At 43.3% G+C, this 13428-nt stretch overlaps 1 protein-coding gene across 1 annotated transcript in view; it reads right to left on the bottom strand.

The window, feature by feature from the left end:
* Positions 1–11224, bottom strand: part of LOC310675380 (mediator of RNA polymerase II transcription subunit 22) — a 241906-nt gene extending 230682 nt beyond the window's left edge. The window contains exon 1 of the mRNA XM_083435911.1: positions 10816–11224. The gene's annotated coding sequence lies outside the window, so the exon portion shown is untranslated. The remainder of the gene's footprint in view (positions 1–10815) is intronic.
* Between the last annotated feature and the right edge of the window lie 2204 nt (positions 11225–13428).

Raw genomic sequence — 13428 nt, 5'->3', positions numbered from 1 at the left:
TCCCAACCTTATAGAGAATTCATTGATTGATTGATTAAATTTGTATACTACCCTATACCTGCACGTTTCAGGGCGGTTCACAGGATAAAAAGTTTACAGAAGTATTATTAAATGGGGGACACCTCAAACCAACCTAGTTAGAACTGAGCTTGCTCAGTGGCCACCAAGGTGGACCCTGAAAACAATGGTGTGTGGACGGAACAAAGTATTCTAGACAAGGGTCAGGAGGACGTTCTGAACAAGAACTATGCAGCAATGATGCATTCCAGTTCCACTTATATTGTTTGAAATGCACATGCTCATAAAACTTGCAAGTGTGAGCCATCACCTTAAAGGGTCCATTCTCCATCCCTTCTCTAAAAACAGGATGAATATATCTTTTCAGGCACTGATGGTCACTTGGGAGGCGGGGGTCTAAAGTGAATGCATTACAATGGAGAAAAGAAGTCTACTGTTCATCCAAGGTAAGAAACTGATAGGCGAATCTTGCACATCTGACTGTACAAGTTGACTTTAATCACAGATAAAATGGAAGCATCCCTATTTGTAGGTTATAGATAGTGTTTGCTTGATCACAGGAAGAATTGGCCTGTGGTGATGAGTGGTTAGTTGAAAATTTGCTGGGAGGCTGTGAGCTAATGCATCTGCGAAAGCATCCAAGCAGTCAAAATTGCAACTCAAGCTTTGAAATAAGGTGTGCTGAAAGAAAGGGCACGAGGTTAAAACGCAGCAGGAATTAAAGGATGTGCAAGAAGAAAGATGGCCACATAGGGAAATCAATCAGCACCAGGAGACTGAGCAGATGGCTGCATGGAAAATGTGTGAATATGCAAACAAAACGACGCGTTAAACTTTCAGTTAAAAGGCAGCCTGGGGTCCAGACTCCCTAATATGTTTGCTGAAAATGCATTCAGACTGACTAGTGAATCTCATCCAGAAAAATAAATCAATCTGTGAGACCTCTGGATATGTATTGGGGCTGGACAAGCATATTCACTGCATTCTTTAAATGAGAATACACTACCTTAAAAAATATCAGCTTTATAAAATGAAATGAAAATGTATTACAATCCATGTCACTTTCAGCCTTGGTTCTTCACAAGTTAACATGGTGACCTGTCTCCATCTCAGTGTTTAACCTCATGCAACAAGTAACAGTTTGGACATTAGGCTTACCTTCAACCAGTCTTTGCCCTAGATGACATCTCCAGAGCCCACATACTTGAAAAGAGATTTGAGCTCCTGGTTAGGGAAGCCAGGGATGGTTGGATGTGGTGCATCACCTATGTGTGTGTGCCTTGGCGGCATCCTGATAGCTCAGTTGGTAGAGCATGGGAGACTTAATCTCAGGGTTGTGGGTTTGAGCTCCACATTGGGCAAAAAGATTTCTGCCTTGCTGGGAATTGCACTAGATGGCCATTGTGGTCCCAACTCTATGATTCTGTGATTGGTTAAGAGACGTTTGAGTCTGTGGCTGTAGGGCATAACCATGCCACATGAGCAAAGAACACAGTACTAGGCTTCATCACCAGTTAAATTAATCTTGGTGGAAAGGCTGGAAAACGCATTGGCCTGATACATAGCTGTCAAGCGTCCCTTATTTGGCGGGACAGTCCCTTATCCCAGCACCATGTCCTGCTGCTGTCCCTTATTGATGATGTCCCTTAAATTTCCTGGGTTTCAAAGGAATCAGCTCCTCTCCCTCCCTCCCTGCTGGCCAGGGAGGAGGGAGGCTCCAACTGTGTTGCTTGGCTGCGTTGCTCACCCAATAAGGAGTCTAAGAACGACTGGGGGGGGTGGAGCTTGCATGCCTTGTGCCGATCAAATCGGCCGCGTTGCCTGGGGACTCGCCTTTGCTCACCGCTTCCCAGCGGAGAGGTGACAGTGGTTTTCCTTGCTGCATCCCCTTTGCCGGGTTGCTGCGCTATGGGAACCACCACTTGAGGCTTAATTTGGCTGCTGGTTGACTAAAATCCCTTATTTTGGCTGCTGATCCCTTATTTTCGAGGCTGCTGGTCCCTTATTTTCAAATCTGTAAGTTGACAGCTATGGCCTGATATCATGGCAGCCTATAGCAGAATGGGCTCGATGGACCATAGGTCTGACTTAGTAAAAAACACCAAGCTTCTTCTTCTTCTTCTTCTTCTTCTTCTTCTTCTTCTTCTTCTTCTATTTATTCAGATAGTAGGGCCTTTGAAGTGTCTTCAGATGAATTATTCAGCAATCACTTAAGTAGGTGCTCTTCTCGCCATAACTGGCTATATTTCTGTTAAGCCCGCCATCAAACACTTCTGATGTGTGACGTTCCCTTTGATTGCTCATTTTAAAGCCTCGTTTGTTGATCCCTTCCACTGCATGCCTTCACTTTGATTGTTGTGTCACCCCAGCATGCAAAGCACTAATCGGGACTTCCACACCGCCTCTGTTTCAAAGATCCACTCGATATTCATGTTTGCAAGATGTGTGCAAAATAAAAGTCGAGTCAGCGGGCATAGATTTCTTCCTTCCAATTAGGAGCTGAGAAACTACTTGACGGCAGCCAAGTCAGCAACTAAAGATGAAGGAGGTGGAAGAAGCTTCTTAGGGTTGAGCTTTTTTTGGCAAAACTGCAAAGAAATTGGACACTTTTGAGCTGCCAACATGGGCTGCGATACGTCCAGATATTCTGGGACATTTTGCTGATTTCTGTGTGGACACTGCTTGCAGTTGTAGTATTCCAAATATGTCTAGGAGATTCCGGGCGTGTGGCAACCCTGACATGGTATGGGGAATCACGGCGGACCATCAGAAAGGTGCACTTAAAAAAAGTGACTGGATATCACTTTCTTGCCCACACTGGAAGAGATGGGAGGAAAAAACCAAACAGCCTTGAGGGAAGAGATTTTGAGGGGAAATCAACAGGACAGGAAAGAGTTAAGCACCTTTTCCAGTCAGACTCACTGTCACAGCCTGCCTGGGTTGATCTTGGAGAGAAGGCAAGCAGCCATGAATTGGAGTGCACCATATTTATTTGAATGTCAGTCTAGCCACTCACTCTGTCTCCAGAAATATTGTGGGTTTTTTGTGGGTTTTTATGAAGTGAGGTGGTGAGGGAGAGGTCATAGTTAAATAACAGAGATATAACACCAGTCATTTTTTACTTACTTGCCATGCTGAGGTGAGAGTAGCATACACAGGCCTATGTGCTATGTGCATTTTGCAAGAGTTAAGCTCTCCCCTTCAAAATCCTATATCAGCAAGGCGACAGTCTTTCACCCGTTCCTTTGGTCCATGCAGAGATGGCCCAAGACATTTTGGAACCTGAGGTAGATGCCAAAATGGTGATCCCTGCCCACCACGGAAGAAGGGGTGGGTGAAGGTCTACATCAGTGGTGTCCAAACTTTTTTCAAAGAGGGCCAGATTTGATGAAGTGAAGGCCTGTGAGGGCCGACCAAAGGGCCAACCAAAGTTGTTGAGCTTTTTTATAATTTGACCCCAGGAAATAAACTACCACAGGGGCCAGATTAAACCAACCGGTGGGCCGGATTAAGCCCCCAAAATGGACTTTGGACATGCCTGGTCTACATAAAGAATAAGGGGTAGGCTTGGGGAGAAAGATTGACATTGAAATCTACTGCCATCTGAGGCAGTTGCCTCATCTTGCCTCATGGGTGGGCTGGCTCTGGGTCCATGATCCAGTGTAATGCAGGGTGGATCTTTGAGATTATTGAGGAGCAAAGAGGGGAACCCATTGGAACTGTGAGCTAACTAACCATGGGAAACCTTTAAGTACATTTAGACACTAACTTCTGTGGAGAAGAGAGGGGACTTCTTCAATGTGTGAATAGCACAACACCAAGTCCTTTGAACTGTTGCTTGTTCCTCTGGTGTTCTATTGTTTTTTGTGAGATATGTTTGAAGTGAAATAGCCTTAATTTTGCAAAGGCCATTATCTTTGTAGTTCCTGAATCAAAAATTTACCTTTAAAAGGGTCTGCATTGACTGTTTTGAATCTTGTTCCTGGTTATAGGAGGCTGATAAACAGTAAACTGGCAAATACAAGGATTAGGGCTCTGATCTTGTCTGCAGCTATTAGGGTCAAGACATTAGCTGTTCTTTCTGGTTCACGTCTGGGATAGAAGTTTGTTCCAAGTCATTATCTATCATTCAATAATTGCTTATCCTCAGGTGAGTATTACTTGTATGTTAATTCTTGATATCTGAAGTAATGCATTCCTTGGGTTTTCATTTGATTGTGAGCTTTGACTTCCCGGTAGTTATTTCACACAGTAACTATGCATATTTTTTCTTTGAATTATTCTCTTTCTTTTGAGGTTATGGGATCCTAACCTTGGCATACCATTGCAAATCCTTAATTCATTCTTCATTGTGCAGTGTACCGTTTTATTTGCCCTTGTCTACTAATTAGGAGATAAAAGTGATAAAAAACCTCTTTATTTTAGCTCTAGAGCTCTCGGTGAAAATCTTCAACCTTGACCCACGAGGAGCTTGACGCTTTGGCAGTATGGTTTATATCGTGCGCACAAGTCTGTGAACTGGTGACCTTAGCAAATGTTTATGAGGTGTGCGTGTGGGACTGTGACAAGGGTTTGCCTGAAATCTTTGACAAGCCTGCAGAACGTTAACTTCCTGTGTTGAGGGAGTATTTATGCTTTATTGGAATGAGTCTACATTGCATCAGACTTAGTTGGTTTCTAAAATTTCCATTGTGTAATTTTAAGAAATTTAATCTGGAAAGAAAAATGCCTGAGAACCCTTTTATACTTCAGGCAATGAAACTTCTCCTCACAACAGCATGCCCCAGAATACTGCAATTGCAGTGCTTTGCTTAGGAGAAGCACACTGTTCCCTGAGAGGAAAAGTAAATAATCTTTTTGCTACACAAAACTCACACTCTTTCCTGTAACTTGATGTAATGTGCGGTGGGGGGAGGGGGGAGAGATTGAAATTAAAATATTTTTTCAATGTCTAAAAAGATGAGAGAAATAGTAATGATTTATTTATGCAATTCTAACAATAATTGTTGCCACACACACGAAAGAAAACTTTAAAAATAAATTCATATGAAATAAAATGCTGAATATCTTGTCTATCATCAGTTTTAACATTCAGCAAATTGTATTTCAATTCATCATGGTTTTCAGAGCAGAGGCAATTCCCCCCCCCCCCCAGCTGCAATTTAAAATAAAGCTGTGATTATTTTTATTTATTCATTGATTACATTCTGTCTCACCCTTTCTCCCAAAGGAGAGCATTCATCCCCCCCCATTCATTGTTTTGTTGTTATAAGGTCTATTATATATATTACTATTTTTCAAGCATAAAAATGTAGGAGAACAAGAACTGAAGCATATAAATCAGGAGTGGTGGCCCTCCAGATATTATTGGACTACATAACCCATCATGCCTGCTGTCTGGAGCTAATGGGAGCTGAAGTCCAGCAACATCTGGTGGACCATAGATTCTCCACTCCGGGAATAAATACTACCTAGGCAGTAATCCAGAGAAAGTTCTCCAACCTTCGGTTAGTGTTAGACAGGCAAATCACAGTGAAACTGTCACAGGGGGACCCTCACTGTTAGAATTGACCATAATAATATTGAAAGAGCATGCAGCAATCTTCCTCCTCTTCTTCTTCTTCTTCTTCTTCTTCTTCTTCTTCTTCTTCTTCTTCTTCTTCAATATTGGAATGAAAAGCCCTTTCTCAGAAATATCAAAGGGTCATTCACAGACTTGATTGTGTGCAGTTCCTTGACATGGCTGTGTATTCCCATCATCCCTGACCACTGGTCCTGCTAGCTAGGGATCATGGGAGTTGTAGGCCAAAAACATCTGGAGGGCCGAGGTTGAGGAAGCCTGCTCTAGCCAGAGTATGGGCCTTTGGGGTTCTGCTTCATTATTGCTTACCATTTATAAATGCCCCCAGTTTTCTATTTCAACAGTTTGCTGCCCATTCCAGTGATGGTTTATGGTTTTTTTATTTGGTGACAGCGACGGCATTTTGGGGGCAGTTGGAGACCATGCATCACTCCAGGTTCCCTTCCCTGCTTGCTCTCCAAAATGGCCTCACATTTCATAGCCGCTATACCTGTGGCGGGACACGGGTGGCACTGTGGGTTAAACCAAAGAGCCTAGGACTTGCTGATCAGAAGGTCAGCGGTTCGAATCCCCACGACGGGGTGAGCTCCCGTTGCTCGGTCCCTGCTCCTGCCAAACTAGCAATTTGAAAGCATGTCAAAGTGCAAGTAGATAAATAGGTACCGCTCTGGCGGGAAGGTAAACAGCGTTTTTGTGTGCTGCTCTGGTTTGCCAGAAGCGGCTTAGTCATGCTGGCCACATGACCCAGAAGCTGTACGCCGGCTCCCTCGGCCAATAACGCGAGATGAGCGCTGCAACCCCAGAGTCGGTCACGACTGGACCTAATGGTCAGGGGTCCCTTTCCTTTTACCTATACCTGTGGCAGAGCACTGTTAGGCTTCAGGCGGATCATAGATGGAGCTGCTTCTGAGGAATAAATACATGAAGCCTAAAACTGGGGCGGTGGTGGAGTGGGAAGAGAGGCTGCTCCATTTGCTTAATGGCATTTTTGCTGAGTACAGTATTCGTTTATCTGGAAAATTTATGGGCCACCCTTCACTAAGATTGGCTCCCAAAGAGGTTTTGCACAATTAAAATACCACAGTGATGAAACACACCCACATAATAAAACAAGAAGCAGATGGAACAGGACCATCAGCAAGATTTAAAATTGCCTCAACGCTTGAGACCTGAGGGAATAAAAAAACCGAGTGTTGTGCCTACAACTGTGCCTGCTTTCAAAGACACATAACCAGCCACTGACGAACCAAAGACCACCTTCTTTTATATACACTGAAGTCACGTGGCATGAAATTGGGCTGATTTGCAGCCAGTTTTATGATGTATGAAAATACCCCTTGGGGTTTCAAAGATTTTGCCTTGCGCAGGGAACTTTTTTTTTTAAATGACAGCCGTGACTGGAGCAGCTGCGTTAAGGAGAGTTGTATCGAGTCCAGTAACTGAATTAGGCAAAATGGATGCTATCGGAGGGACGCAGTCATCTGCCTCCCCTTTTCCCAGCCTTCCCTGCTGCTGAATCATAAATGGTGGAAGTGACAGGAGCAGATGTGGAACTGGTAGTTAAAAACAAAACTCCAGGGGTGATTTGAGGTCCTCAAAAAATACCAGGTGTTACTGCATTGTCGTCTCCAATCACACTTTTAAAAAATGCAAACGTCTCTTTTCTAGAACTGGAAGAGGAAATGTTTCAAAGCCTTTTTCATTTCGTTTTATCGCGGTGGGTAATATATTACCATTACCAAGCTTCCCGAATTAATCAGAATGTTATTAAGATGCTGATGAGATGAGGTTAAGATCTCAATAGCTTCTGCAGACAAGCTGGGGATATAGAGGTCAAAAGAGGTTGGCGTTTATTCGTTCATCACGGCCCGTTTAGAACATTCTGGACTTTCAGCTGAGTTAGTTTCCGTACTAAAAATGTCAGAGAAGTAAAATAGCATTTGGGAAGTACAGTTCTGTCAATCTGAGGCTAAAGATTTCTGCAGCTGTGGTTCTAGCCATTTTTACAAAGTTCTGATTATCTTGCTCTTCCAGAAAGAAACAAAACTGTTCTAGGATCCTGTTACATTTTGTGCTATTGCTGTGAATTGGAGTGGTCACCCTGCTGGTATATTTAACTATTTCCTCCTCATTTTGATCAATTCTGTGTTTTCTTACTAAATCTGGTGGTGACTAGAAAATCCCCAATTGGGTGTTTTCCATGCCTCCAAATCAATGGGCTTTTGCTCTTTTGAGTGCCTCATGGGAGTCTCACCCAATTTCCAAATGCATGCCCTGAGATTAATATTCTTGCAATCTGCAAATCTGGGATTTGAAAAGGGCAATTTGGAAGGAGAGAGGCTGTGTTGTTCACTTGGCAGTGATAACACAAGTGGGTTGCAATATCAAATGCCTTGTGGAACCTCTTGCCTCTCCTTGTCTTTTAAAGCTTTTCATAACCATCTTCTATGACATCTTTTCTTGACATCACACTCCTGAGAATTTAACTTATTCAGCCATTTGACATTTTCAACTCTGCTGCGCTTGATAAGGATGAGCAGGAACCAGTTCTGAATTAGGTCTATGGGCTAATCTCTGGTGACGCAAAACCTTATTACTTTCCATGTCTTTGGGCTCATCCAGACTTCTACTTGTCCCACTGCTTTCTCCCGGGAAAACCCAATCTTTACCGCTGAATGGGAGCAAATGTCAATTGAGTCAATGGAGCGTCGGTTGACGTTTGCTCTGATTTATTGCTGAAAAGTGGGGTTTTTCCAGGGGAAAGTGGAGGGGCAAGAGGAGAAGCAGGGGACAAAGGGAAAACTGCTCAGACCGTTGCTCTCTAGGCATGGGGCACATACAAGACTGCATGAGCCCGCTTTGACAAAAATGAAGTGAAACACTAAAGCAGACAGATTCAGCTCTGTGATCTTCAAAACTGTAAGAGAGGTACTGTTGTGGTCAGAAGACTAGGGCATCTAGAAATAAGAATCTGAAATCAAGCTTAACAGACATAGAGTTTTATTTTATAGCCTCTTCCTTGCACACAGCTGCATGCAATGGCATAGCGTGGGTTGCCAGTGCCCAGGGCCATGTGGAAGGAGGGAAACGGGCAGAGTACGCATGCGTATTCAACACCCTAAGAGCGTTTGCTTCACCCAGGAGGTCGCATCGGCAGAGATAAGAAAAGAAGAGTCATTCCATTGTCTGGAGAGGTTACTTCCTCATTCACACGGAGAAGCCATTTTGAATGGAAGCTAGACTTCTTTCCAGTGGGCTAGCTATTGACTAGCACAGGATATTCTGAAGTCTTGGTCTGCATCACGGAATGGAGCTGCCACAAACATTACACATACTAATGTGCCACAAAAGGGGCTGTCGTGTGCCCCTTGAAAAATTACGGCACCATTATGGATGTTTCCTCTGCTCTCTATCCCTCAGTGAAGGGAAGGCCCCATGTAGCACTGATCTCACATTTTCTTTGCCAGTGGATGGGCAGTGACAGCCATGTGGGGATTCCCACATGCTGTCCATACTTGATCTGACAGGCCTGAGGGAATCCCTGCAGCCTTCCTCCTGCCCAGAAAGCATGGTGCCACCGCTAAGCCCTGAATGTCTGAAAAAAACAGGTAGGACCAACAGTAGAAGGCTTCATTAACAACTGTAGGAGGGGTTATCTTCCCAGGAAATGAAGGCCAATGTATGTATTTCTCCCTGAGTGTGAGATGTACCTTGAAGACTGTTATATTATTATTTTAAATTATTATTTATTGAATTTATATACCGCCCTATACCCGGAGATCTCATACTGTGTCCTGTGTGTCAGAAATTTGAGGAATCATGGTTTAGCTTTTGTCTTCAGCTTTACTTTCTCTTTGTGGAAGAGGCAACAGAGGCAAAGTGTTAGCTTTTGCCAACCTTCTTCTGCTTTTCAGAGTAAGCAAGCTTTCAAGCTTCACGGTGCTTGTTCTCAGGCAGAAACAATTACCACGACCCTGGCAGTCACCACCGCAAACATATCGCTTTCTATTTTCTCCTTCAATGACTATTTCCACCCTGAACACTGACACCTGCTATCTGGCTTTGTCCAATGGCCAAATATCTTCCCCAAATATCTGACACTATTGCCTTCTCTTGCTGATTGCTTCGACGCTCTCCTTGACCTGCTTATTTTTTATGATAACGAACACATCTGGAATCTTTGCTTGAGATTTCACTATTACCAGAAGCACATATACCACTGACCTTGCAACAAACTTTCTGATTAATTTCTTGTAGAGTTCAAATAATTCCTCTTTTTTTAAAAAAAAAAAGATACAAGCACACAATCCCTTAGTGCAAAATATTGGAGGAATTGCACACGTGCACATATTTGTAGATATCTTTAAATTTTTTGCTAGTGGCAATTTGGCTCCTGCTTCTGGATGCAGAAAAAGCATCCAGACCAGTATCAGAAGTATTTTGTACTTATGATCTTCTATTGGGAGAACAGAGAACACACCATAGAGATTCCTGCTTTGCAGTGGGTTGATCTAGATGACCCTCGGGGTCTCTTCCAACTCTACAATTCTATAATTCTCTCTGGGATTTTTGCTAAAGCGGCACAGTGGACTTTCCAAGGATGCAAATTGTTCATTTGCCTCAAGGGCAATGTATCGCATTGAAGAGGTTATGAATAAAATATTATGACTGCATTTGTTCCTCCAGGGTTTTTTCTTCTTCCACAGGGCACGATTATCATTGAGAGAATTCCTTTGCAAGAGACTTGGTGGAAAGGTGTATGGCATGCAAATTCCTCATTAGAAATCTGATGCCCTGATTCAAACAAGCACCCCGAATTCTGCACAATACAGAAGTGTTTCTAGAGATGGGACTTTATGTGAACAATATGCCTTAGCTACATTCATTCATCCATCCATTTTTTTTATTTCTTTGCTGCATTCATACCCCACCTTTCCTCAGAGAAGTTCACGGTGGCATACATAATTCTCCTCCCCAGGCGGTTGGAGGATCGATGGCGGCTAACAGATTGAGGTTGAATCCTGACAAGACAGAAGTACTGTTTCTGGGGGACAGGAGGCAGGCAGGTGTGGAGGACTCCCTGCTCCTGAATGGGGTAACTGTGCCCCTGAAGGACCAGGTGTGCAGCCTGGGAGTCATTCTGGACTCACAGCTGTCCATGGAGGCATAGGTCAATTTTGTGTTCCGGGCAGCTGTTTATCAGCTCCATCTGGTACACAGGCTGAGACCCTACCTGCCCGCAGACTGTCTCACCAGAGTGCTGCATGCTCTGGTTATCTCCCGCTTGGACTACTGCAATGCGCTCTACGTGGAGCTACCTTTGAAGGTGACCTGGAAACTACAACTAATCCAGAACACAGCAGCTAGACTGGTGACTGGGAGTGGCCGCCGAGACCACATAACACCGGTCTTGAAAGACCTACATTGGCTCCCAGTACGTTTCCGAGCACAATTCAAAGTGTTGGTGCTGACCTTTAAAGCCCTAAACAGCCTCTGTCCAGTATATCTGAAGGAGCATCTCCACCCCCATCATTCTACCCGGACACTGAGGTCCAGCACCGAGGGCCTTCTGGCAGTTCCCTCACAGCGAGAAGCCAAGTTAGAGGGAACCAGGCAGAGGGCCTTCTCGGTAGTGGCGCCCGCCCTGTGGAACGCCCTCCCATCAGATGTCAAAGATAACAACAACTACCAGACTTTTAAAAGACATCTGAAAGCAGTCCTGTTTAGGGAAGCTTTTAATGTTTGATGTATTACAGTATTTTAATATTTTTTTGGAAGCCGCCCAGAGTGGGCAGGGTATAAATAAATTATTATTATTATTATTATTATTATTATTATTATTATTATTATCACAGGCACCCTGTGATGTAGGTTAGACTGAGAGTGAGTGACTGGCTGAAGGTCACCCAGTAGGCTTCACAACCAAGTGGAGATTTGAACCCTGGTTGCCCACATCAAAGTCCAACTCTCTAACCACTATATCACACTGTACCATATATGATGCTTGGAATCACAATCTTCAGGTACTTCTTTTATGTATTGCATTTCTATTTTGACAAGGATTTATGGGATATATCTCATTTGATTATCCCAATGGAGATTGAGAGTTGCCCAGGGACTAGAATCTCTTAGAAACCTCAAATCATTTGAACATCATTAGGCTCTCCTGAGCCTTCAAAATGTTTGTATCTCTTGGCATGGCAGATCCAAAATATGGTAGAAATATGGTGCAGGGTCCATGTAAAATCCCAATGGGAAAGATACCCAATAGTGAAATAATTAGCAAATAACCTCCTCAACTGAATTTTATTCTGTTTCAGAGAAATGTTTATAAAATGTCCTTTGGTCCTAAAAAGTCCCTCCTCCCAGGTCAATATTCAAAGCGTAACATCAAAAGAAAATTTAACTGTTAAACCAGATTAAGAATAGAGCACTGAGAATCCCAAAATGAAGAAGAGCGAAATCAAACTGGAACATACCTACTAAAAACCATCAAAAGCTGTTCCCTGCATTGCAGGAGATTGGACTAGGCGTTTCTTGGGGTCCCTTCGAAGTCCACAGTTCTGTGGTTCTACGATTCCCACCTGCAAGTAAGCAGAGATGAGGTCAGTCTAATCTCTCTTGGGTTTGAGTTTCATAGCTGACGCACACAAAACAAATGAGAGAAAATGGTTGATTTTTTAATTATTATTTTTAAGGACCAATGAATGCATGCACATTTTCCCAAATCCTACACTTCAGCATTCTGGATTCAAAAATATTCAATTCTGCTCCCTCTTAAGCACATGGGATACATAAGTGCTCACACTTTGAAGCCTCTTCTATCATATCAGAAAGCATTTCAAATGGCAAAAAATATGGTTGCTTTCTCTTTCATTTTATTTTTGAGAAATCGCACAAAATATAATCCAGCCTGGAAATAAAAGTGCCTCTGAAAGGCTTTGGCTTGATACATTATTCATATTCCTTTTCATTGCACATGCTGGTTTAGGCATTGATTCACAGTTTCCCATGTTGTGCACTTGGCTGCTGATTAGTATTTAATTTTTACAACGGAGCCTGGGAACAGATCCATGGAGCTATGTGGCTGTTGCTTTTTAATGCCTATGATGAGGACGATCTTATGGATGGATGGATGGATGGAATCACGAGCCCCCAAACAAGGTGATGCACAATAAAATAAAAACAGTTGTATGAGGTTGAGAATCCAGCTGTACAATTCTACATCCAGTGGAAATGAACACACCTGAACTCGATGTGAGATAGATTAGCCTACAGAAGGCTTAAGATAAGCAAACATGGGTAGGCAAACTAAGGCCCGGGGGCCGGATCTGGCCCAATCGCCTTCTAAATCCGGCCCACGGATGGTCTGGGAATCAGCGTGTTTTTACATTAGTAGAATGTGCCCTTTTATTTAAAATGCATCTCTGGGTTATTTGTGGGGCATAGGAATTCGTTCATTCCCCCCCCCTTCAAAGAATAGTCCGGCCCCCCACAAGGTCTGAGGGACAGTGGACCGGCCCCCTGCTGAAAAAGTTTGCTGACCCCTGATATAGAGTATATGAACCCACTTTTGTCTACCCCCCCAATCACTATGCTGGTATGAGAGTATTCAGCAGAAAGAGACAATGTGGTGTCATAGCCAGTGCCGGATTTACGTATAAGCTAAACAAGCTATAGCTTAGGGTCCCACTTTCTTGGGGGCCCCCAAAAAATTTAAAGGGGAAAAAACTGGTTGCACATTTCCAAAATATAAGATAAAGAACAAATAAAATAAAACCTACATACAGCAACAGTGTTTTGTGTTGTGTAGGCTCCTATGATGTAAG

The sequence above is a fragment of the Podarcis tiliguerta genome, assembly GCF_965153285.1.
Source record: "Podarcis tiliguerta genome assembly, chromosome: 4".
In the NCBI taxonomy this organism is placed as follows: Eukaryota; Metazoa; Chordata; class Lepidosauria; order Squamata; family Lacertidae; genus Podarcis; species Podarcis tiliguerta.
The sequence above is the reverse complement of the archived record's forward strand: the minus strand, read 5'-3'. Positions and strand labels throughout refer to the sequence as shown.